The sequence below is a fragment of the Camelus ferus genome, chromosome 7 (assembly GCF_009834535.1).
Source record: "Camelus ferus isolate YT-003-E chromosome 7, BCGSAC_Cfer_1.0, whole genome shotgun sequence".
Lineage (NCBI taxonomy): Eukaryota > Metazoa > Chordata > Mammalia > Artiodactyla > Camelidae > Camelus > Camelus ferus.
In genome coordinates this window covers 23,359,839-23,384,326 of record NC_045702.1, presented here as the reverse complement: position 1 = coordinate 23,384,326, position 24,488 = coordinate 23,359,839, and the positions used below count along the sequence as shown (strand labels likewise).

Below are 24,488 nucleotides of genomic sequence, written 5' to 3'. Positions count from 1 at the left end.
ACAATCCTTGAAAATCTAACGGGCAGGTGAGCTGGACAGTCAATATGTTGAGCCAACCATCCACTTAGTTGAGTCAGTAGTACCCAACTTTGGTTTTCGTTTGGTCAGGATGAAGGCTGAATGAGTGAGTGTGTGTGTGTGTGTTTGTATGTGGGCGCACACATGGTAAATGGTGTGCAGAGGGTGTTCTATGAGAGAAAGGGAGGGGAAGACAGAGACAGAGAAGATGGAGGAGGGGAGGGAAAGAAGATGAGAGGAGAGGAGAAAGGGGAAGGGAAGAGAGTGGAGAGAAGGAGAGGGAAAGTGAGAGAAGACCTGGGTGGTTTGTAACAAGTTATTTAGTATTTTTAGCTTTCTTACGTAGCCTGGGGTAGTTAATCTCTAAGGTCCTTAACTAAGTTAGGATACTTTCAGCTACAGCTAACACAAAACCCAATAGGAATGGTTAAATCAATAAGTAGTTTATTTTTTCTCATGGCTAGAAGCATAGACAGGATGATTCCATGGCTAGTTGATTTGATGACTCAATGATTTTACCAAGGACCCAAGTTCTTCCATCTGTCTTAACTACCTCTTGAAATGTTTTTTATTTACTTATTTATTTTTAGTCTGGGTCTCCTTCTGATTCGGTATTCATACTTCCAGGCACCACCTCCTCACGTAGTTCTCTTCAGAGTTAGAACAGGGACATTCTCCCCATGTTTTTGATTGAAAGGCTAAGAAACTCTTTCTTAGAAGCTCTTCAGTAATCTTCCCCTTTTTTACCAAACTACATCTTATATGTAACCAAACTAATAACAGATTTGGAGAATAGGATTTCCAGGATAGCTAACACTTCAGGATTCACCCACTTGGTAAATGAACAGATGGCCAAATGGTCAGAGAACAACTGAAAAAAAAAAAAAAAAAAAGGAAACTCTTCCACTCCCCAAGAAGGGACCGACTTTTGGGTTAGCAGCCAAGGTTTTGGAGTTAGTCCCCTTCCAATTTTTAAGTGTTGATGCTTTTAAATTTATATTAAAATGGTTAACACTGACTTTCTTTAAACAAACACCATATCTGTGCTATATTTTTTCCTTCTTATTCTCTTTTAGATTTACTTCTTTCAATGAATCAAATTATAAGTATCTTTAATAAGACTGAGAAAAGATTGTGGTGTGTGTGTGTGTATGTGTGAGAGAGAGAGAGAGAGAGGAAGAGAGAGAAAAAGAGAGAGAAGCATACTTTTCACTATATGCTCAAAGGGAGAGAAAGGTATTGAGTATTAGTAGATTGTACTTCCCTAATGCTATATGGGACAGTAATCCAATGCACTGTACAGACTCTGAACCTACAGTCCGTATGCATCCATCTGGAAGAGAAAGTTTGACAATATTTGACAACGTTTGATAATTTGGATGAGTAGTGATGGAATATACTGATAGGACACATGTTTGGGTTATGGGATTTGATGTTCTCTTTAGATGTGTTAAGTTTAACATGATTTGTATACAAACTGAAATTTCAAATAGGCAGATGGATATATGAATCTAGATTTCAGGAGAGGTTCCATGTCTGTAGAGTCTAATTTATTTGAGATTAATTAGCATTTACGTAGTATTTCAGGTTTGGGGACTGAAGGTGATCACTCTGTTATAGAGAAGACAAGGGAACTCTGGGCCAAGCCCTAGATAGTTCAGCCTTTAAAGTAAAGGTGGAAAAGTCAGAGCCAGAGCCGGGGGAGGGGGCGGGTAGGGGACTGGGTGGGGTGGGCGGAAGACAGACAGGCAGCCTGAAAGGGAAGCAGTGAGTAGTAGAAAATCCTGCAGATTCTGTTGTCATGAAAGGCAAGAGAGATATGCATTTAGTTGTGTTTTGGCAATAGGGATGATATAATGAGATTAAATGACCTTTTCATAGGATAATGAGATAATTGTGTGTATCTGTTTAATAACCCTGTATGATTTATGGTTATATGGTGATTTAAAAAGAAAAATCACAGATTCTTTAGCATCCCTCTTATTAATAGATGAGCCCATGTCTCCTACCCTTGCATCTGGGAAACTTGGGTGATTCATTTGTAATTAGAAAAAAAAAATCAGAAGTTATGTTTTATGGCTTCCAAAGCTAGACTGTACAGGTTAACACAGCATTAGTCTTCTGCTTAGATTGCTTGTGCTTGGAGCCCTGAGCCACCACATACGAAGTTCAGCTGTTCTGAGCCTCAGGACAGTAGAATCTTTTACTTGGAGTTTCAGGACTGCAAAAGATTGTTCCAGAAAACAAGGTAGAACATTCAGATTATCACAGCCTCAGCTGCCAGCTGACTACAACCACAGAGAGACACCAAGCAAGAGCTTCCATCTGAGCTTTTCCATAATTAATTCCTAACCCACAGAATTGGTTGCCTAAGAAAATGGTTGTTTATGCCAGTAGATTCTGTGATATTTTGTTATTCAGCAGTAACAACTGGAATAAACATTCATTTCCTTGTTTCATTTTAAAAAATAAATTTGATAAATATATATCTAGATATTTTAAATTCAATTTTATATATAATAAAGTGATGATCAGAATGTTTGAGCAGTTTTCCATAGGTCTCACGTTAAGGATGTGTACACGGACTAGAAGCCAGATCTTTCATCATACCTATATGTTAATGTTATGCTATATCTTACTGTTTCTCTATGAAGCAGATCCACAGGCGTTTCAAAGCAGCATTCTTTTATTCAGCAAATATGCCAAGTACTGTGATGGATATTGGTAATATAAATATGAAAGGAAATGATTTTTCCCCCAAGGTATTTATAGTCTTGAAGGCAGACAGAAATTTAATCCAACAAATGCAACACAGTCTAATGTGTCTTTTAATGTTGGTTTACACAAGGTGCCAAATAATTACCGGAATAACATAGAGATTGAATTAAAAGCAAAATGTGTGTGTCAGGCTGCGAGGGGAGGTGATAACTAGAGGCATAGAAAACAGTAAAGAAATGATAGTCACAAGATCTTAATTAAAATATCTGAATTGGTATATTGTAAATGGAAGTGGCAAGAAGTTTAAACATAGAAGTTAAGTTCCATGTGAGTAGATAACTGGATGGTGGTCCATGATGTATGTTTCCACTTTCTTGTTCCAGGAAAAGAACAAGAACAACTGAAGTAAGAAATAATCACCTAAAGGTAGAAATACTCAATTAAGTTTACAAAAAAAGAAAAGAGAGAGAGAGAGAGAGAAAGGGAATGGAATATACATTTATTAAGCACCAACCACATGACTAAGTCCTGGCCTCTGCACTTCAGAGAAGTTATTTGTCTCAGAACAACCCTCAACAGTGATTCTAGTTTTCTTTTATTTTGAGATAATTAAGTTAAAGCTAAAACAAAGAAACAAACAAAAAACCCCAGAGTTTCAAATTCTAAAATATGAAGGCAGAGAGGAAGTGGAGGGACATTTTATGTGGGAGATGAAGCCAGAGAAAAGACATGGAGGAGGGAAGAGTTAGTGGGAAGAATAAAAGGACTAAGATGTTTAGCCTGACCTGGTAGACATGGCTCAACGTCTTAGTCTGTTCTGGTAAGGGACTAATGTAGACTGTGTGGTTTATAAACAACAAAAATTTATTTCTCACAGTTATGGAGACTGGGAATTCCAAGATCAAGGCTCCAGCAGATCTGGTGTCTGGTGAGAACTCACATTCTAGTTTGTAGATGGCTATCTTGATTCTTCACGTGGCGGAAGGGGGAAGGGAACTCTCTGGGTTCTCTTTTTTAAAGGACACTATCCATTCATGTGAAGGCCCGTTCTTATGATCTAATCAGCTCCCAAAGGCTCCACCTTCAAATACCATCACATTGAAGGTTAGTTTTCAACATACGAATTTTGGTGGAATACAAACTTTCAGTGTATAGAGCCTTTTGATAGAAAGTCTTGACTATGAATATAGGCACTTGGGTTTGATTTACTAGAAACAGGGAGCCGCTGTAGGTTCTTGGATCAGGATATCTGCAAAAGGATATTTTAGGGAGATTGATGTGAGTGGGATGAAATGAGGCTTGGAGAAGACGTGGATCAGTGAAACAAGCCAAGAAGCTGTAAAATCATGTCAGGTCTGAGGTAACATAATATCTAGCTTCTTTTTACACAGCTCTTCCTCAACTTTTTATATGATACGTGATATGATACGATATGATGTTATATGATATGGTAGTGAAAATATTTTGGGATCCTCCACAAGTTCCTATGAAATACTTTCTGTCCCTTGTCTCGACCTGTATGTAAGAGTGAAGTAAACAAGCATGAAGAAATGAGAAAACCCCCAAATACTCCAAAAGAAGTAAGAAAAAAATTAACTCCAAATCTGGAGCCATAGGACATTTGTTACTGACCATTATCAGATTCCCTTTGTTAAATGCAGAGTGTGAGAATCTCAAGTCATAATAATTTTCTTTAAATCAACTTTATTTGGACTACAAACTGCCATCTTGATAGGTTGATGGGAAAGTACACAAATCTTATGGTATCTGTGACCATGTTCTGCTTCTTTTCATTCCTGATTAAGAACAGTCAGGACACCAGAAGGATCACCTGGAAGATAAAAATCAATAGAACAAACATTTTCTAAACTGTGTCCTTAGACAGACCATCGCTAAATCACTTAACTCTTTCTCTTTCATTTTTAGTTTTCTTTACATTTACAATTGATGAAATTGGGAAGGAAGTTAACAGTTATTGACCTTCCTTATGCCAGAGCGGGACAGAAGATAAGGTTATGGGCTATGGAGATAGGAGTTGTTTACATTTAAGTCCAAACTCCATCACTGAATAATTAAGCAACACTGTACAGTATCTTCATCTTAAATAGGGATAACACTATATTTTAGTGGATTATATGAAAGGTTAGTGTTAAATAAGTCAGTATATGGACAGTGCTTAGAACAGTTCCTGATATATAGTAAGCAATTAGGATTGTATATTTATTTTTTATTATCTCTTAAAATTCCCTTGAGTTACGCGTTAATGCAGTTTTATAACGGAGAAAACTGAAGCACAGAACGGTTACCTGCTTTTCTCAAGGTCATTCAACCAGCACATTGTTAATTCCAGAATATGAACAAGTCTGTCTTATAACATTCATCCCCTTACTAAGTAGGATGGGCAATGGGTGGCTAAGCTAATGGAAAGGAGAAGGGAGAATTGACTAGATGGCGGGATGAATTATGCACAAATGAAATGTAGGAACACAGATATTTAAGATGATGATTCAAATTAAAAAAAAAAGAAAAGAATGGGGAAAAAAGATGAGCCATCTAGGCAAGAGAATGAGGTTCTTACACTTAGCCCCCAGTAGTTTTTTTGTTTGTTTTTTAACAGAAAATGAGGGGTACATACAGAGTAATCCAAAAGTTCATCATGTTAACGCTCCCAGTCTGGATCTTCCCACTAAACTTTATTGGAGTTACGACCTGATTTTCAAGTCAAGTCTTGAATATCTGGCCTCTTTTTATACTGAGTCTATGAGGCTAATGAGAATTCTAATTTTTAACTTCTTGCATATTCATTATAAAGAGACTCAGCGAGTGCAGTGACTTATTTGTGAGTCTCTCCAAGTGACCAGGCATCTCCAGGGGTAATGCAGGCTGAGCCTGTGAAACTGGCCCACCGTGTACATCTAGGCAGTAAAGAAAAATATCAAATCAGCTCTCACGCTTTGAAAATAAGATGGCTATCATCATAATAGGAAATTCTGAGTCATAATTCGTTGGGGTATACTGCTAAAATGAAGGGAAGATTATTTAGATAAATATCCCACGTTTTATGTTAACTCATTGTCTTATAGTTCTGGGGAAACTGTGTTTTGGGAGGGTTTAATTGTTAAAACCCACAGCTGGTACATGCCAGCTGGCAGTCTTCACAGAGATTCAAAAAGAACTTAAGGAGACATTCTTTCTTTTTCTTGCTGACGTTCATTATTTTATATGTTGGATATGTGTTGAACCTCCAACTTGCGAGCAGAATTCTTTCTAGCACAATCTTCTATACAATTAAGTACTCAGCAGGTGCAATTTCATTAATGGGGGTAACTTCAAGGAAAGATTGTAGTTGATGCATCTCAGTGTCCTCACTCTGGACCTGCACCCAGCATTTGTTCTGACAGCCGCCTTACAATTTTCACACTTGGGTTCTTGACGATGTTAAGAATTTCTACTCCTGTTCATACTGAGAGATGGCTTACATCCCAGCATTTTGTAATTATTTTACTTTACCTCCTGCATCCCGAGGTCATTTGCACTGTGCTCTCCCAGGCTGCTCAGGAATATTGCAAACCCAGTATACTTCATGCTGTTGACCCTCAGAATTTTAAGGAGTTGAGTGATAACTAAAATGCCAGCTGCCAGTAGCTAAGGCCAAAAAAAGGGGCTGGGCGCAAGTTAGAAGAGTCTGAAGAGCAGAAGCAGATTTCTGTCTCTTCTCCTGGTCTGTGGAATGACAGGGGTCGTTCACTGAAATTGCACTGTGCTGCAGTTTCTTTGTCTGCAACAAAGGTTAATATGTGTGCCTTCTATCTCTCTGGAAAAAAAAGTGGTAATGATTAATTAGATAATAATTGTGAAACTCTGTAAGGGCCCTGGAGAAATTCTTAATGCAAGTGAAAGGCATACCAGGAGTTTGTCTTCTTCACAACTTAGAAATGTAGTTAGAACTATCAAGGCGTGTTTTCTCTACTTTGTCAGAAATGTACTCTTCCAAACTGGGGGTCTGATGACAGTTGCTGTGGAATATTGATGGCATAGTGGTTCTGCATTCCTAAAACAAAGTCAGTGCCTTTACATTTGAAATATCTAATATTTATGCAGTTCCTTCCTGAGGCACTAAAACGCATACTACACAAAATGTACAACTTCTGGGTGATTAAAAGGAAACCCATTCAAGTAAAGACAACTAGCAAATGTGGAGGAGGTATAATGTAAAATGATAAAGGGTCAGTACCTTTAATTTATAAAAAGCTCTTCACAAATCAGAAAGAAATCCCCAAAATGTTACAGAAAAGCCAGCTTAGGATATAAACTCACACAGAAAATATAAAAGACATAGGTGCCAAACATGATATGGGAAATGTAAAAACACATTCTATTAATCAAAGAAATGCGAAGAAAAACAATAATCTGATGTACTTTTTTAACAATCTTTCTACTTGACAAAATTTAAAATGGCTAATATAGGAAATATTTTTGTGATTGAGGGCAATATACTGCAAACTTTTGTCATTAAGAATCAAAAACTTAAAAAAAAATTAAGTCCTTGATCCTGAATTATATACTTGACATTTATTTGGAGGGAAAAAATTAGATAAATTCATAAAAATAAATGCAACAGTATTTTTGACTACAACATTTTTATTAGATCAGTAGCCTTTCATACTGACTTAAATAAATTATGTTATACTATGCAACAGCAGCAGCCAGCCACTAGGGACTGCACAACAGAGATAGATGGGTAGGTAGGTAAGTGAATAGATGGGGGAGGACATTCATGTTCAACTGCATTATATACATACACATGCATACACACGCACACATATACTAATTCAACTGTAAACAAAATACACTCCACGTTAAATTAAAATAGAAAAAATAGACTATGGCAGTTAATAAATAACTTTAAGTAAACAATATTAATGTCCTGAGCAATACAAGGTTCAAATTAGAGGTTATGATCTTAAAAGCTGGAACAAAGATTCAGGAAATCTGTCTCCTTTTTACCTTCCCTTGGATTAAAGCTGTCATCCAATTATACAACTTTTAAAATGAACAAAACCTATGAGAAGATGGCCTGTAGTACAATCAATAGCTCATCTTACCAAATGGATGAGGGGAGATATTGATGAATATTTAGCTCATGTATTTTTCTGTGCGGGCAGTGGTGACCTGTGTCTCACTGCAAAGTGGTTATCCCTGGCCAGTAACAAACCTTTATTGTCACTTCAGTTACATTTTGTAACTTTGAAAAACTGCTTGTAAGAAAAGCTCTGAAATCCATTAGCAGGAAAATACATATTGTAACCTGACCTAAGAATATTTGTACTTCACCTTTAGAATTATGTACAGCCACATTTTCAGATTTAGGGAGCCTGGGGAGAGGTGTTAGGAACTATCTCCCTGTCTGCCAGCACACACTGGCCTGGTGGTTTCCTCCTCTGTCTCTGCTCGCGGCAGGTGCCCTGGCATGCAGTGGTGTCTAGGGAAGTGGCCAGACTGTTTACAGGCCTTGAGCAAAGCCACCGTTTCAAATTATACTCTCAGTCTGGGGACAATAGGAGATCATTCAGCTTGCCTTCCAAGTCCGGACTGACGAGGAAACTTGTGAGAGAGGGTTATTTTGTATAACTGAGTTTACCTGTATTTCCAACTTTCAGATTTGCCACGGTTGTCAGGGATTTTACATGTGGCTAAAATGCCCTGTAGTCGTTTAACTTGGTTCAAGTTTTGGACAGGACAGTAATGCCAACTAAGATCTTTGAAGATCTTATGTTCCCTCTGTAGTTTTTTTGTTTGTTGCTTTTCTAATTTTTTTAGTCTTCCCCTTTATTGTCCTATGTGTTATTTTCCAAGATGTTAAATGATGTAACTTTGTTTAGAATACTTCAAGAACCACACAGGTTAATATTTGACATTCTTAAAGAATTCTCTGTATCTTGTTTGGGGGATAATAGAATAAACGCAAGAAGAAAAAATTAAATTGGAATTTGAGATTTTAATTTGTGGACATAAACTGCTCTTTTTTTCAGATGAGCATCTTGGAAATAAGGAACGTGTTGCCTACAAATCAAAATGAAAGGGTGTCTGTTCTATAATTTCTGTATTTATTATATCATAACCTAATGATTTTCTCCTAGATCTCCCACCTCCATATTTAGACTCTTTAAACTTGTTATTCATGTTTTCTGTCATCTTTTTTATTCTAAATCTCTAACTCATTATGTGTTGTCTGTCTTCATTAACAGACCTTTCCATGGGTACTGTTTTAGGTGCTTAAAATATAGAAAGGGACATAGATATGTACCTGCCTTCTTGGAACTTATATTCTTGTTATTGTCAGGTAATATTAATATTTCCATTTGATCTTTCAGGACATTAATTTAGATTTTAGTGATGGCATTCTTTTTTTTAGTTTGTTTATTCAGTCAGTTCATGTAAAAGTCGTGTTTTTCTTTTTTAAATTCTGGAAGGCTTTTTGCACTGTAATTATATGCCTCTGGGAGTTTTTATTATAGCTTTCCTGAAAAGTGTTTTTGTTTTTCCTGCTCATTATAATTCCATAGGACACCAAATTGTACATTTTCATCTGGATCTTCCTCAGGATACTGATCCTCCTTCAGTGAGCTGATTTATATTATTTTTCTTTGATTACAGTTTATTTTGTGCTCTTACATTAGTTGTGCAAGGCAGGCTTATGGGATCACTTGGATAATGGAAAACCAGTACTAGTAGGTGCTTTGGCAGTATCTGCCTGAGTTAAAACTAGCTGGTAAGGTATACCCAGTAGTTGAGATGCAGAGAGAAGCTCACTAACTTTCCTGCGTGGAATATATGGCTTTCTTTTCTGATACCGTTTCCCTAGCTCTTGCCTAAAGCCCAGAGGATGAATCTATTCACTTGTACTCTCCACTGGAGATCTCAGTTGAAATCATGGTCATAAGGGAGACCGTAGGCTTTGTGAGTTGTTCTTTTAACCCAGAGAGACAGATGCAAAATACTATTTCAAGGACTAAGTTAACTATCTTCCCATAATTCCGTCTTTTGCATCTTTCTTTATCCCCACCCCCAGTCTACTCTTTCTTCTCTGTACAGAAGAAGCACGATCTGAGCTAGCAAAATAATCAGATGTATTTTAACAACAGAGGTCTGAAATATATGATTTGATTGGTATTAACAATTTTCATCTAATAGATCCACTGATTATGGTTTAATATTTTTCCCACATTGTACATATGTCTAAGACTTTTACTTTAAAAATGCATAAAAAAGCATCAGAGAACAAAGTCAGACTTACTAGCGGATGCCCACGAGCCACATCTTTAATAACATAATTTGTGAAAGCGTATCTCTGCATATTTGTGACAGCAACCTTGCATGTGTACAGCTTAGGGGGAGATGCCAACCGATACTTCAAAGTATTCTTTTCACATTAGCACAGATCACAGCTGGCAGAAATGTATTGGATTTTTAGATTTTTTTTTTGAGGTTCTCACATTGGTTAGATAATAAAATGGGCAGATATTAAAAAACCAGGTTGGGTTATAGAAACTGAAAGCAAAATGTCATTTCATGCTGAATGAGAAAATTCAGCTGAAACTTCCTTCCTTTAGGGGTTTGCTCTAATAAGAACAGAGCACAACTAAATGGTATTTGTTGCTCAAAGGAATATTTTCATATACAGTAGACAACATTATTCTCCCTGCTAGTGTTGCTTCTACTCTGCCATTGTATTTTATGTTCCTAAATATTAAAACAAACTATGCTGAAACTTGCTCTAAATTTCATTAACCCAAATTCCCTATTTTCTGCTTTCGGTTTCTTTGTTTGTGTGTGAGATGCAGTCTATATACCCTTTACACAAGGAGGGAATGCCTACTATACATGAAATAAGAGTTTTACAGTTTTATAATTTAATCACACCAATTTCGAATAAAGTCAATAATCTTACAGATATATATGAAATATATTCTACATTCTAGTATGACTTTGCTCTATTTCAAATACTAGTCTATAAATCAATTTATAGTTTTATGGGCCAGAAATAAACAATAGAGCTTTTAAAAGTTAAATATGTAAACTAAGCACTGTAATCTGGGTAATGAAGTGTCATGCCACAGACAATTAATATTTTATTTCAAACCTGAGTGCTTTTGTACATCAAGGGAGGGAGTTTGGAGAAATGTACCAAATGTCTGGTCATTCACTGTGTGTGCACCTGGAGGAACTTGTTTTACATGTTGATATTTATATAATATTCGCAGTTGGTGGTAATTACAGGCTTGTTGTGTAGTTCTTTGCTGTGTCCATTGTTATATTGCAAACAGTTGGTAATAACTGCTGGGTTTTAAAATTTGCTATGAAGTAAAATTATTATGTTACTTCATATTATGAATTATGTTACTACAAATGGTTATTACTTAATTTATATTCATATTTATTTAACTTTATATTTTTATATATTTCTATTTTATATTTGATTGAAGATCTGAATGGATGTAAAAATCAGCCACTTCAGTCTCAGAAAATCTGAGCTACATCCGAATGCACACAGACACACATCACAGCAAAATAAACTCAAAATATTAAAAATAATATGAAAATTTAAACTGTATTCTACTCCCTGTATTTATCTTCACGCACTTTTGACTGAACTTTTTGGTTCATTTCCCAAACGGAAAAGTATTTACTTCCTGTATGTGCTGTAAAAAATACAAACTGTTTCACACACCATAAAATACATTTGCAACAAATGTTTTTCACAGCCTCCTGAGAAGCTACCTGTGTTAAACATAGTAATTGAAGTACACGCAACTGAACTAATTTTATTGGGGCTGATGGGAATGATCAAACTGGCCTAAAGCTACAAACGAACCACAGATCTTTCCTAACATTTTAACTTTTGATTTAAAAAGTGTGCTCTATCAGTTCTATTAGTGTTTGTTCATTTTAGAAACCACAGAATCATTTGAGTTTATGACTGCAACTGTTCCCAGTTGTGTTGTAGGAATGCATTAAATAAGAATGTGAAATATAAAAACGAAACTCATCTCATTCAGTGCTATCAGATAAACCAATAACAAAATGAAACCATGTCACTGTCAAAGGTGTGGGAAACAAAGCCTTTGAAATGTGATTAGATTTAATCCAAATATGGGCTACCATAATTTCAGTCATTTCACCTAAAATGTGATAGATTGTAGTATATAATATATTACCTGTTCTTGTTAAGGACCTCTAAACTTTACCTTCCTGTTTAATAGGAATGTACAGTGAGAGATTTAATAGACATACATAGTGTAACATGATAAAACAACCTAATGTGATAAGGCGAAATATTATATAAACTACTAAATCTATTGGAGAAAGTGTGAAGTTTTTTTTGAGATAACATATAGAGAAGACTAATTGATTGACACTCAGCTATTTGTAATAAACAGTTCTATACTGAAACCCAAGTGTAAGATACATGTTTTAAATGTATTAATGCTTGAGGGATCAACTAAGAATAGCAAAATTCTAATGATTGAAATGAATGGTAAAAACAATCCTGAGGTCTAGATAAATAGGTTAACATTGATTTGACATAAAGCCTTCCATTTAAAATTATGTGCAGTAGAAAATCTATGTTTGATATAATATTTCTGTGTTCAGTTTGACATGTCTAAACCATGAATCTCGTATTTTCGTTCATCAAATTACATGGCAAACAAAAGATGTGACATGGTTCTTTCAGAAATCAGTTTGACAAAAGTAGTAAGAAGGCAATTGTTTGCTAATATGGATTTTTTTGTATACATAATGCAATTTTAAAGTCTAGTTTTAAGTGTGAGTACTAAAATTTTTCTCATATACCTGATCATGGCTATTGATGTAATCATCAATTCAAAAATGTAACTGAGCTAGCTCTTGTGTATATACGTGTGTTCAGCCAAAAGCATATTGAAATGCTATTCTTTTGCCCACATCCGTTAATAGCATTTCGGTAGGCCACAGAGTAAGTGTTGCAATGACAGATCTGATGCAGTTATAATTTCTTGTTTTTATAAATACATGTATAACTTTAATACTTTTTCCTTTTTAAAGTTTGTTTTAGTTATAATTTTACAGAATTTCCTGAAGTATATAACATATATATATTTAAAATTTATAACTGACTTTTACAGTAGCCCTTTTAAAAACTGATCAGTTCTTAAATTCTCACTTAAAACTGACTTTTTAAGTTTTCTCTTTTTCATTCATCATTCATCAACATATGTTTAAATTGGAGCTGTTATGTTTTATTATGATCTATCACTCCTTTAAATTAATTCCATCAAAAGGCCCAGTATAAATTCATTTTCTGTTTTTTCCCCCAAAATATACATGAGGAGATACATGATTATTATTAGCATGGTGTTTTTTCTCAGCGCCAAGCCAACGGTGACTGTCAGGCAAGGTGACAAAAGGAAAGATCTTTTTCACAGTGTGTTGGAACCTAAAAGGTGGAACCTCCTCACTTGAATAGTGAGAGAGAGAATTTTGAGTGCTCGGAGCTGGTTCAGTTTGAGTGTAGACAGAGCATTCCCTTTTGTTTGTTGAGAACCATTGACAGCAAGAGGCTGGTTTAAGGGTAACCTGCATTAGAAGACAGATGGCATGGGAAAACATGCAAGAAGAGTCAAAATCCTCCTAGACATACTGAAGAAATTCCCTGAGCTCAGACAAATTTACTGGCCCTCTCAGAGAGCACCAGGAATATCTCATGTCATGCACAGGGCAGACCCCTTTCAGCTCAATTCTTGAGTCACCAACCACCATGCAAGGCCCCATCATACAGTGGTACTCTTTTTTTTTTTCCTCTCAGAAGGTAAACTTGGTTTACTGTATCTCCTTCAAATGTGGCCTTTAGTTGAATAGTTGTCTTTGGAAGAAATTGGGGAAAGGTGATAATCTTCAGTATGTTACCAAGCTTTCCTTTTTCAAAGAAGAAATCTATGAAATATTTTACAAAGCACATTTTGGTTTTCTGAACCAGCCCTACCAAGAACCGGTATATTATTCTCCTTTACAAAATCAGAAATAAATAAATAAGCCAACAAATAAGTAACCTCTGTTTTCATATCTATTCAAGTAGACTGTGAAACACACTCCAACCTAGACTTTCTAAACCTGGAATTCTGGTGTTTTGGGGGAATAATTTGCTTTTTTGAAAGCTGTGTAGGTGATTACTGAGAGGTTTATGAACCCCTGATGAAAGTTAACAGTCCTATATAATTTCCTGCCTGATAGGTAAAAATAGTTTTTCTATTCAAAGCATCTCAGAGCCTCAGAGTCCAGAGTTCTTCTTTCCTCCATCAGTAATGATGCCTCATGAATCAGCTGTGAGATTCATCTGCTGTTTATGCTTAAAGTCTTAAGAAATATTAAAAATCTCTCTGGAAGTATCCAGAGAGTCATTTGAACTTTTTATGCTTCAACTATAGTCAAAATGTAAGATTATGTTGAATATGATATAAAAAGCAATTTGAGAGGGGAGTGGAATTCAAGGAAATACATATGAATAAGTTAAATAGAGAGAAAAACATAGAGATACATAGGTAGAGACATACTGAGAGAGATTGTTCATAAGGAAAGACTGTTAGAGTTACTAATGAAAGAGTTGGTTCCCAGCAGAGAGATTGCTTGACGTAGAAGAGAATGTGTTAATTAAACACAGTTGGAGCAAATGAATACACTATCAAATTTTTAAATAGCCTGAAAGTCATGAGATTAAAATAATTTTGGTAAGTGGAGAAAAACTGTAATGACTTTTAAAAAAATTTGCCAAACCAAAGAAAAGCTTAACAATGTTTTATGAATTTCATCTTTTTTTCTCAAAAAACTGAAATGAAATTGTACACCACTTTAAAAAGTTGTGTCAGAAATGGAAATTCTTCAGTTAATATCATGTCCTCAAAACAGATGGTGCATTAAAGGAATAGTCACATAAATGCTATTTCAGTTGTGTATACATTGATATTTCGAGGTGATAACATTTTAAAAGATTCAGTTACAATTAAGATAATAAATGTAGTTTTATTTCAAGACACCTTGGCAAATAAATAATTAAGCATACATAAACCTCAAAATAAAAAACAAAAACAAAAACAAATAAACCTGACAATCTTGAAAAATGTGCAGAGCTAACTTGTAGATGACTTAGCCAGTCTTCTTCAGCTTTGTGCTAGAGGTGCCCTGGGAATAAATGAAAGCCACCACGTTTCTCTGGAATTGTTCCAATCTCCTCGGTCTTGCCCGCTCTGCTTCTCCTTGGCTCATGTGCTCCTGGTTTTTGTAGTCTTTCAGTTTCACAGTTTGTCTCCTTTTCTCTTTCATATTCATTGAATCTTTCCCCCAGATTTAGAATTACCCTCTTCAGCTCTCATCCACATAAACTACTAATTTTATTCATTTTAAATGATAAGATTGAGGAAAACCTATGCACCACAGGTGCTGGCCCTTGTCCCCATAGGCAAGAGAAGCAGCTCAGGTGACCAGAACCAAGGTACTTGGGGCGGTCTGTGCAGCAGGCAGTGCTAATGCTCACTTCCTTAACAGCCTGTGTCGTGTAGAGGAAGCCTGTGTGCTTGGATATTAAGGAGGACACAGGAGATGCTTAAGTGTCTGCATCAGAGGTCTCAGAGCAAATCAGTGACACTCCCATATGAGTATTTAGCCTATGTCTTCGAAGAGACAGGAGTTAATCAGACAGAGTGAGTGAGAGTTCCTTTGAAGAGAACTGTCAGGCTGATTTATGAATCATTATTATACCCCTGTGGGAAAGACCAGTGAGGTGCTTCAAGGGAGCAACCTCCTTGAAGTGTGAGGGTATTCCCAGGAGTGTAGAATAACATCCTAACCCCTGAAACAATCATTGCTGATCTGCAAAATAGTTTAACCACACTCACTTGCATTGCTACAAAAGTGGAACGGGTGAAAAAGTTCTTGAAGTAGATTGGTCTATGCTTCCTGGATTTAGAAGGCATATCTGGTCTTTTTTTTTTTTTTTTTTTTTTCTAATTTTATCTGGAAAAGCCAAAAAGGTGAGAGGTCTGGCTCCAGCTGTGGGTGATAGCAGGGAGGTAAGAGATAACAGAAGCAACACCCTGGACTTAGGGCAAAGTGGTGAGCAGAGGTAATGAAGGCAGAGCCACGTTCAGTTACCTGTCCCAAGCGGAACCACCCAGTGGGCTGAAGAGACCCCAGCAGCAGAAGGCATTGAATGGTGAACTATATAATGGAGACCTCTCTGTCCCCTTACCTCATCTCCCTTCATCAGTCCACGTACGAGGCATTCGTAGCAGCACGATGAGCACAGGAGTAAAGTACAAAACAAGATGAAAACGGGGAAAGAGCAGACTGCATCCAGTTTCTCTTTGTAGAATTCTCTGATTGGTCAGAGCTGAGTAAGGGAAGAGAGAAACTTTAAAGATTGGAAATGAGCTTGAAGTATGGATTTAGATCACTGAGATTATTAATATGTGATAAAGGCGTTGTTCTAATGCACGGTTCTGCCTGGAATATGATACTATTTGCCTTTGATATCCCGATATAGAAAAGGAATATTTTTCCATGTAGTCTTAAAGGTAGTAATGAGAAAGAATGAAGTTGTATTCTGCACGTAGCTGAAGGAGTCTCAGCCATTTGATAATCTATTTATACTTGATTCTTTTGGTTCAAGGAGTTTTAGTAAAAACAAAATCTCTTGGATAGATCAGAATTCTAGTATCATTAAGTAGAAATCAATGGAAAAAGCCCACAAATTGCAAAAAAAAAAAGTTCAAACTGTAAAAGAATATGGGACCTTAAAAATATTGTTTTACTTCTAGTAACTGAAAACTAGTGTTTCTAAAAGCGTGATATGTGACATACTTGGATTAGAATCATAGGAGTGGGAAGAGTATCAGATATAAATATCTGTAGCACATTCTAGACATATTGGATCAGAATCTGCATGAGCTTAGCAATTTCACGTGGTCTTTTCATCGTGCTTATCCAACCAAAATTTGAGATTCGTCTGGACAAAAGAATATGGGAAAAAGGTAACAAAGAGAATAAAATCAATTTGAGACTAATAATAGACAAATACTGATTGCTGAATTATCTTTAATCAGATAATACTTCTTTTCAATATCTTTCATTAATATACTTCATGGACAATATTGTCATAACAATTTTCTCTCTAAAAGAAGACAGAAAGGCAAATATTTAGGGTATCTGGAAAGGCCCCCTTTGCTCTGCCTGCTTTCAACTTCAGGTTTTAATTCTGTCTAATCACTGAAACATAAATTTGCTTAACTTTGCTATTCTTAGTTGCATTGAATATTAAAAAATTAATTATCAATTAAATGGGTTAAAAATTAGATTGACTATTTGAGAGACCACAAGAGATTCCTCAGTTCAGTGACTTTGGCTTTACATAATTGATTATATGTCCTGTCATATTTGAGATTACGTACTCTAAAATATGTTACCGTTTTCCCTTGTGTTATGAGTTGAATTGTGTCCTCTGTAAAAAGACACATTGAAATCCTAATCCTTGGGGCTTCAGAATGTGACCTTACTTGGAAGTAGGATTTGTTGCAAATGTAATTTGTTGAGATGAGATCATCTTAAGGGTGGGCCCTTTATTCAGTGTAACTCCTGTATTTATAAGAAGAGAAAAGACACAGACACAGAGACACAGAAAGAAAACACGGGTCTGTGACAGTAGAGGCAGAGACTAGAATGATTCATCTGCAGATGATTGCCAAGGATTGCCAGCAAAAACCGGAAGCTGGCCGAGGACAGGGAGGGTTCTTTCCTACAGGTTTCAGAGAGAATATGGCCCCACTGGGATTTTGATTTTGAACTGCTAGCCTCCAGGACTGTGAGACAGAAAATGTCTGTTGTTTTAAGCCACTCATTTTGTGGTAATTTGTTATGGCAGTCTTAGGAAATGAGTATGTCTTATATTAGCACAATTAGTAGTAAATAAACTAAGTGGGCTGTTTCAATAAAAATGGAATTTCAAAATTCATTTTCATAGGATAAAAATGTGTTTTTAGTGTTTTCATTCACATAAATGTTAACTCTTACAAACATATTAGGACAGTGAGTAACAGATCTCCATATTCTGAGAATTTCTGTGAACTTATTAAATGTATCTTTGAACTACTTTAAATAAGCTCAATATGGCAATATTAGGGAAATAATATAAAACTTTTATAACATTGAAAAGAATATTTATAGATACACTGATCAAAGTAATAGAAGATATCTTAGGGATTGAAATGAGTTATCTGAATAGAACTGTATATGATACGTGAACTTGGGTTTCCCTAAGTCACACAGGCATTGGATATTTTCCAGTTCTCTGGAATTCTAGTTCTCTGAAGTCACACTGTGTGTTCAGGCCTTTTCTGATTTGCTGGAGATATGACTGAAAGAATCAGAATCCCTAAGATAAATGAAGCATGGAGAAGTAAGCTTCATACACTGCACTGCTGCTCTCTGTCATGTGCACATGTGTAAATGCTGCCAAGCTGAAAGGACAAAAAGAACGAGGGAAGCTGCGGCTGAGCACACCTTTTGGCCGTCTCATGTTTCTAGAGACAAAAATATCTGCTTTCAAGACCTTCTGAGGATGTACAGCTCTTGTCAGCATTCCAGACCCTCACGTAGTACAACTGAAGGGATATAGCCAAGGATTAAAAGCAAATCAGAAAAAGGCCTGAACACACAGTGTTGATTCAATTTATGATTGAATTTAAGGTAATCTGCTTCAAAATTTACTGACGGTCATAAACTAAAATAAATTATGTCCAGATGTAGGTAAGTTTACCTAGAGATTATTTAATTTTGCAGACAAATTATTTGGTATTTAATACAAAATCACTATGCATACAAGAAAACAGAATCAACAGAAAAAAATGGAAAGAGTACAGGTTATTCACATACAGTTTATTAAAATACAAACTTTAAAACAACTTTAATTGTACTCAATAAAATACATGGCTCCAGAGAACTAGAATTCCAGAGAACTGGAATCTATAAGAAAAAAATACAATGGCAGTTCTAGAGCTGAACAATAAAGTAACTGTAATTCAGAGCTCAAAAGATGAGTTTAACATGGGTAAGAGCTAAGAATGTGAATAATAAGCTGGAGGTAAGTCAATAGAAAATACCTAATCTTGAGCATAGAGAGCCAAACAGCAAATACAGCGACTAGAACAACAGACACAGGTGATAGTTGAACAATTTTAACGTAGGTATAATCAGAGCTCTAAAAGTGACAGACAGAATGGGACATTCAGCTAGATTCAGGAAAAACTATGTACAATAATGTAAAGAAAACAAAGCCTACCTAAGTGCTTTGTAGTTAGGGTGAAAATTATATATATATTACCACAGTTAGCATAAGTAATTCCACATTATGTATGTTTATTTTTTCTGGTGTCACATTTAATGCTAGCCTTTTCCCTCCTAAAAGTTTCTGAGTTGTGAAAATACACTTAGAGTTAAATGAATAATAGTCATAGTAGTCGACCTAATGAAAACATTATCTTCTGTTTAAGGGGACAATAAAGCTCACTGCTGACTTCTCTAAATAAGCAAAGAGAATCAAAAGAAAATGTGATGGCCTCTTTGAAGGTCTGAAAGAAAATAACTGCTAACCCTGAAATTTAAACCCAGTAAACACATGTTTAAAAAATGAGGACAAAGTAAAGATATTTTCAAATAGTCAACAACTGAGAGAATTTGCCACCTAAGTGGCTTTTATGCAGGATAGACAGATAGATTAATGAAAGAGAATAGAAAGCCCAGAGAAAGAATTACATATGTGTAGTCTTGATTTATGATCTGTAGTCTTGAAAGAATTACAAATATAAAGTGCAATGAAGAAAAAAATTTAAATCGTGATGAACTGAATATCCATATAAAAAAAGAGAAATCTTAAATCACAAAATTAGAAATTCTAAATTCTAGATACTTTAAAGATTTAAAAGCCAAACAAACTTCTCTAGAAGGTAATACAGGAGAGCAACTTCTTGACTTTATGATAGGCCATAAACGTCTTAAAGAAGATGTAAAGAGCATTAACGATAAAAAAAAAAAATACTGTAAAAGGGCTACCTGAAGTAGTGTGCTCATTAAAAGACAACATTAAAAGCTTTAATGGCAAGTGAAACATGGACAGAGTGTGCAATATATGTAGATAACAAATGATGCATATTTTCAATATATTAAGAACCATTATAATCAATAAGAAAAACTTGAGACAATAAAAACATGGTTAAAGCTCATAAACAAGGGTATCATACAAAAGGAAGTACAATTAATCAAAAAACATTTGAGAAGATACTCAATGTCATACTGAAAAGAAAAATGAAAATAAAAGAAAATAGAATGGCTGAAATGAAGAAAAAACATATGGCCAAGGTAAAGACAGGCATTACCTGGTGTGGGCCTGGATGTGAAGGGACTTCCCACATGTGGCTGTCTTGCTGCTGGTGTTTGGAAATGGGTTGCAAGCATCCACTAGGCTGACCTTCCACATGCCTCGTGCTCCATGTAGAACTGGTCAATCGAGACCGAATGTTCTGTACAGCTGGAGGGAGGGAGGGCTCAGAGGAAGAATGAGCGTGGATTCTGGGTGCTGATCATATTCTAATTCCTGATCTGGAAGTGGTTATGGAGAAATTCATGGAGCTTCTGAGAAAATTCATGAAGCTGTACAATTATGATTTTGTATTTTTCTGGTACTTATGAAGTACTGTGTCATACTTCATAAGAATTTACTTAACAAAAACCAGATGACACACTGGAAAATACATTTTCAACGTATATTAAAGAAATAAGTGATTAATACCCATATTAGCGTTCTAGGGCTGTCAGAAAAAAGTACCGCGGACTGGGTGGCTTAAACAACGGAAGTTTATTTTCCTACAATTCTGAAAGCTAGAAATCCAAAGTCAGGATGTTCTCAGCGTTGCTTTTTCCCGAGGCCTCTCTCTTTTGTTTGTAGGTGGTCGTCTTCTCCCTGTGTCTTCACCTGATTTTATCGCTGATCATGGCTGTGTCTCAATTTTTTCTTCTTAAAAGAACGCCAGTCATATTGGATTAAGACCTGCAATAATGACCTCATTTTAACTTAATCACCTTTTTAAAAGACCCTGTCTCCAAATATAGTCACATTCAGAGGTACTGGGAATGAGAACTTCAACGTGTAAATTTGCGAGGAGGGGACACAATTCTGTTCAAAGCATCATTAATGAAAATTAAAATAAGACCAGATAAAGCTATTAATTAATATAAAAGTAGGCCTTTCACAAAATTTTGAAAAAATTACAAATGGCTGATAACATAATGATAATTTTACATTACAATTTTAAGAGAAAGCATACTTTAAGTAATGTGATTATATTATTTCTCTTTTTTGGGTTAAAATCAGAGAGGGTGAAAGCAGGAGAAAAGGAGGAGAAGAAGGGGAGGGAAAAGACAGAAAATAGAGTGAATTGAGTAAGGCCATTTTAATAGTTCTTTGAGCACGTAAAATCGTACATTTATTTTTGAGTGTAAATGTACAATATTGGTGTTTGTATCCTCACATGTATGTAGTTTTTGTATATATAAGTATGCACATGTAGATTTAAAAAGAGAAATACGAAGACATTATAAGATACATATGTACATATAGATATGTGTGTGTCTGTATATGCAATCATATGCATGTATGTAGTAAGGCATAATACACTGAATTATATAAAAATCTAAAGATATATAAATGTTTGTTGCTGTGCAATTTGTATTTTTTAAAAACACATTCTGAATGTTTTTATTTCTACCTTTGTAATTTTACCCCAGAATTTTCAATGATAGTTGTATATCATTCTTCTAATAAGAAACAAAAACAACCCTCCAAAAACATTACAGGTATTTTCCTCCAGTTCCTTCTGAGATTAACAAATGATTTTCAATCATGACAGGGATTTAGTAGAAGAATTTACATGCTGATTGAAGCGAAATACCATGGATTTCTTGAGGGGAAAACAATAAGGGAGTCTACGAGAGCTTTAAAATTTCCTGATTTTGATCGTTGTAGGTCTATATTCTTAACAGAAATACTACCTCAGAACTGTGGAGCAAATGAGAAGCAGGCAGCCTGGGAAGTTGGGAAGGAAAGCCCGAAGGAATGAAACTCTCAGATGTTAGAGTTGGACCTTTGGGGCAATAAAGGAATCAGAAATCAGCTTCACCAGAGGACCATAGAAGATGTAAAAAATAATATATCTATAATCACTTCTTGATATCAAGGAACTTGGGAAGTGTTAATGTGGTGTCTGCCAGACTTCCATACTGAAGTTATTTTTGCTTTTTTAAAAAGTGTGTTTTAGAGAGGCACTTTGAAAAAATACATATATTGTTACTCATCAAACTTTAAATTAATTAAATTAATTAACTTTTAAACCTGTATGACAAATGACAAAAAATCCCAGTTTGCCCAGGATTACGGGGTTCCTGAGCACTCAGATTTCCAGTGCTACAACTGGAACGGTATTGAGCACAAGTACGAGAATATATCTTTATGTGGGCAAGTGTATCCATTTAATTGAGTAAATACATAGAAAAGAAATAGCTAGGAATTATAAGTATATGCTTAATATTTTAGGAGACTTCCAAATATTTCTCCAAAGTAGTTGTACCACTTTAAATTCTTACCAGCAATGTATTATAGTTATAGCCATATCACATCCACTACAAAACTTTGTATAGACAGTCCTTATAATTTTAACCATTCTAGTGAATGTGTAGTGGGGTGGAATTGTGATTTTGATTTGCAATCCCCTGATGACAAACGATGTTGAACACTTTTTCATGGGTTTATTGGCTAACATGTCTGTCCGAATATTTGTACTTAAAAAAAATGGGTTCTTTATCTTCTTATGATTGATTCATGAGACTTCTTCATACATTCTGGCTACAGATATTATGTGCCACATATATGCATTGAAACTATTTACTCCCATTTGGCGACTTGAATTTTTGTTTCCTTAATGACATCTTTTGAAGGTAAACTGTTTCTATTTTAATAGACTCCGATTTATCTATTTTTACAATATGACTTGTATTTTTTGTGTCATCTAAGAAATCTTTGCCCACCCAAGGCAACAGAGATGTTTCCTTATGTTTTCTTCAGGAAGTTTTGTAATTCTAGCTTTTAAATTTAGGCTCGGATCCATTTCAGGTTACTATTTGTGTATGTTTATTTCTCTCCCAAATGTATACCCAAATGGTTCCAGTGTAATTTTTTGTAAAAAAAAAAAAAAAAAAAAAAAAAAAATTCCTTTGCCATTGAATTGCCTTGACATCTTTGTTAAAAATTAGTTGAAAATATATGGGTGGGTCTATTTCTGGATTCTCTTCTGTTCCACTAATCTGTGTGTCTGTTCTTTCACCAATACCATAGTGTTTTGGTGACTGTAGATTTATATTATGCTTTGAAATTGGATAGTATAATCAGACAGCTGAATCCTTTTTCAAATCTTTCTTGGCTCTTTTGTCTTATTTGCATTTCCATTAAAATTTTAGAATCATGTTATTATTTTCTCCAGAAATATCTGTAGTGATTTTGATAGTTAATGTCTTGAATCCATAAGATTATTGATTTCCCCCCAGATATAACAAGATATATTGTGTCAATGTTCTGTAATTTGTCAGCAGTACTTTGTGGTTTTCATTGTAGAGATATAGCATGACTTTTGTGAGTTTATTCTTGAGTATTTTATTTCTTTTTTTCTATTGTGAATGAAACATAAAAGTGTTATTTTTCAGTTGTTCTCTGCTAGTTTAGAAAGCATAAACTTCTTTTTTTACAAACAGAATATAGATATAGTAACTGTTTGAATAAAAGTAGCTGACTTTTCCTGTTAATTACATAAATTGTATCATACCTGGGCCAGTTTTTATTATTTTTCTTGTTGTAATCATAAGTCATATTGTCTGCTTCTTTATCTGCCCGATAGTTTTTAACAAGATGCCAGACAATGTGGATTTTCCTTATGGGTGCTGGATATTTCTGCATGCTATAAATATTCTTGAGTTTGTTCTGGGGTGCTGTTAATTTACTTGGAAACAACTTGATGCTTTTACGTCCTGCTTTTAAGCTTTTAGAAGGGGCCAGTGCATTATTTTGTCTATGACTTGTTTGCCCTCTCATCTGAGACACAACTCTTCTGAGTACTGTAGCCAATTTCCCCTGAAATATGAGGTTTTCTAATCTGGTTGTTGTGAACAGACATATTTCTGGTTGATTGTGAGCTGAGAGGTTTTTTTTTTTTTTTCCCCTTTAATCCTTTCAGATCATTCTTGTTCCATTATCTGAAAATGTCTTTATATTCATTCTTGAAAAATATTATCACTGAATATAGAGTGCTGAATTGACACACAATCATTTTGTTTTTATTTCAGCACTGCAAAGATGCTTTTCTTTTGACCTCCCTGATATCTGATAAGAGGTAAGTGATCATCCCCATTATCTTTTACATTTATGTAATTTGTAATTTTTATATGAATGCTTTTTTGTTGCTTTCCCTTTCTTAAAATCTTCCTGCTTTTGTTCACTCTCTTTAGCTCTCACTTAAGGTTTCCCCCAAAGTTTTATAACTGGTATATGCTGCAGGATCAGTTGATTCAGAATTTGCATCCCCTCAGAGGTACCTTTTTTTTTTTTATTTAGGCAGGGGAGGACA

General features: G+C 35.2%; 1 long non-coding RNA gene across 1 annotated transcript in view; it reads left to right on the top strand.

The window, feature by feature from the left end:
* The window catches only part of LOC116664857, a 252,153-nt gene extending 227,752 nt beyond the window's left edge, over positions 1-24,401 (top strand). The window contains exons 2-3 of the long non-coding RNA XR_004321349.1: positions 24,208-24,254; positions 24,370-24,401. This is a non-coding gene — a long non-coding RNA (uncharacterized LOC116664857). The remainder of the gene's footprint in view (positions 1-24,207; positions 24,255-24,369) is intronic.
* Positions 24,402-24,488: the final 87 nt, after the last annotated feature.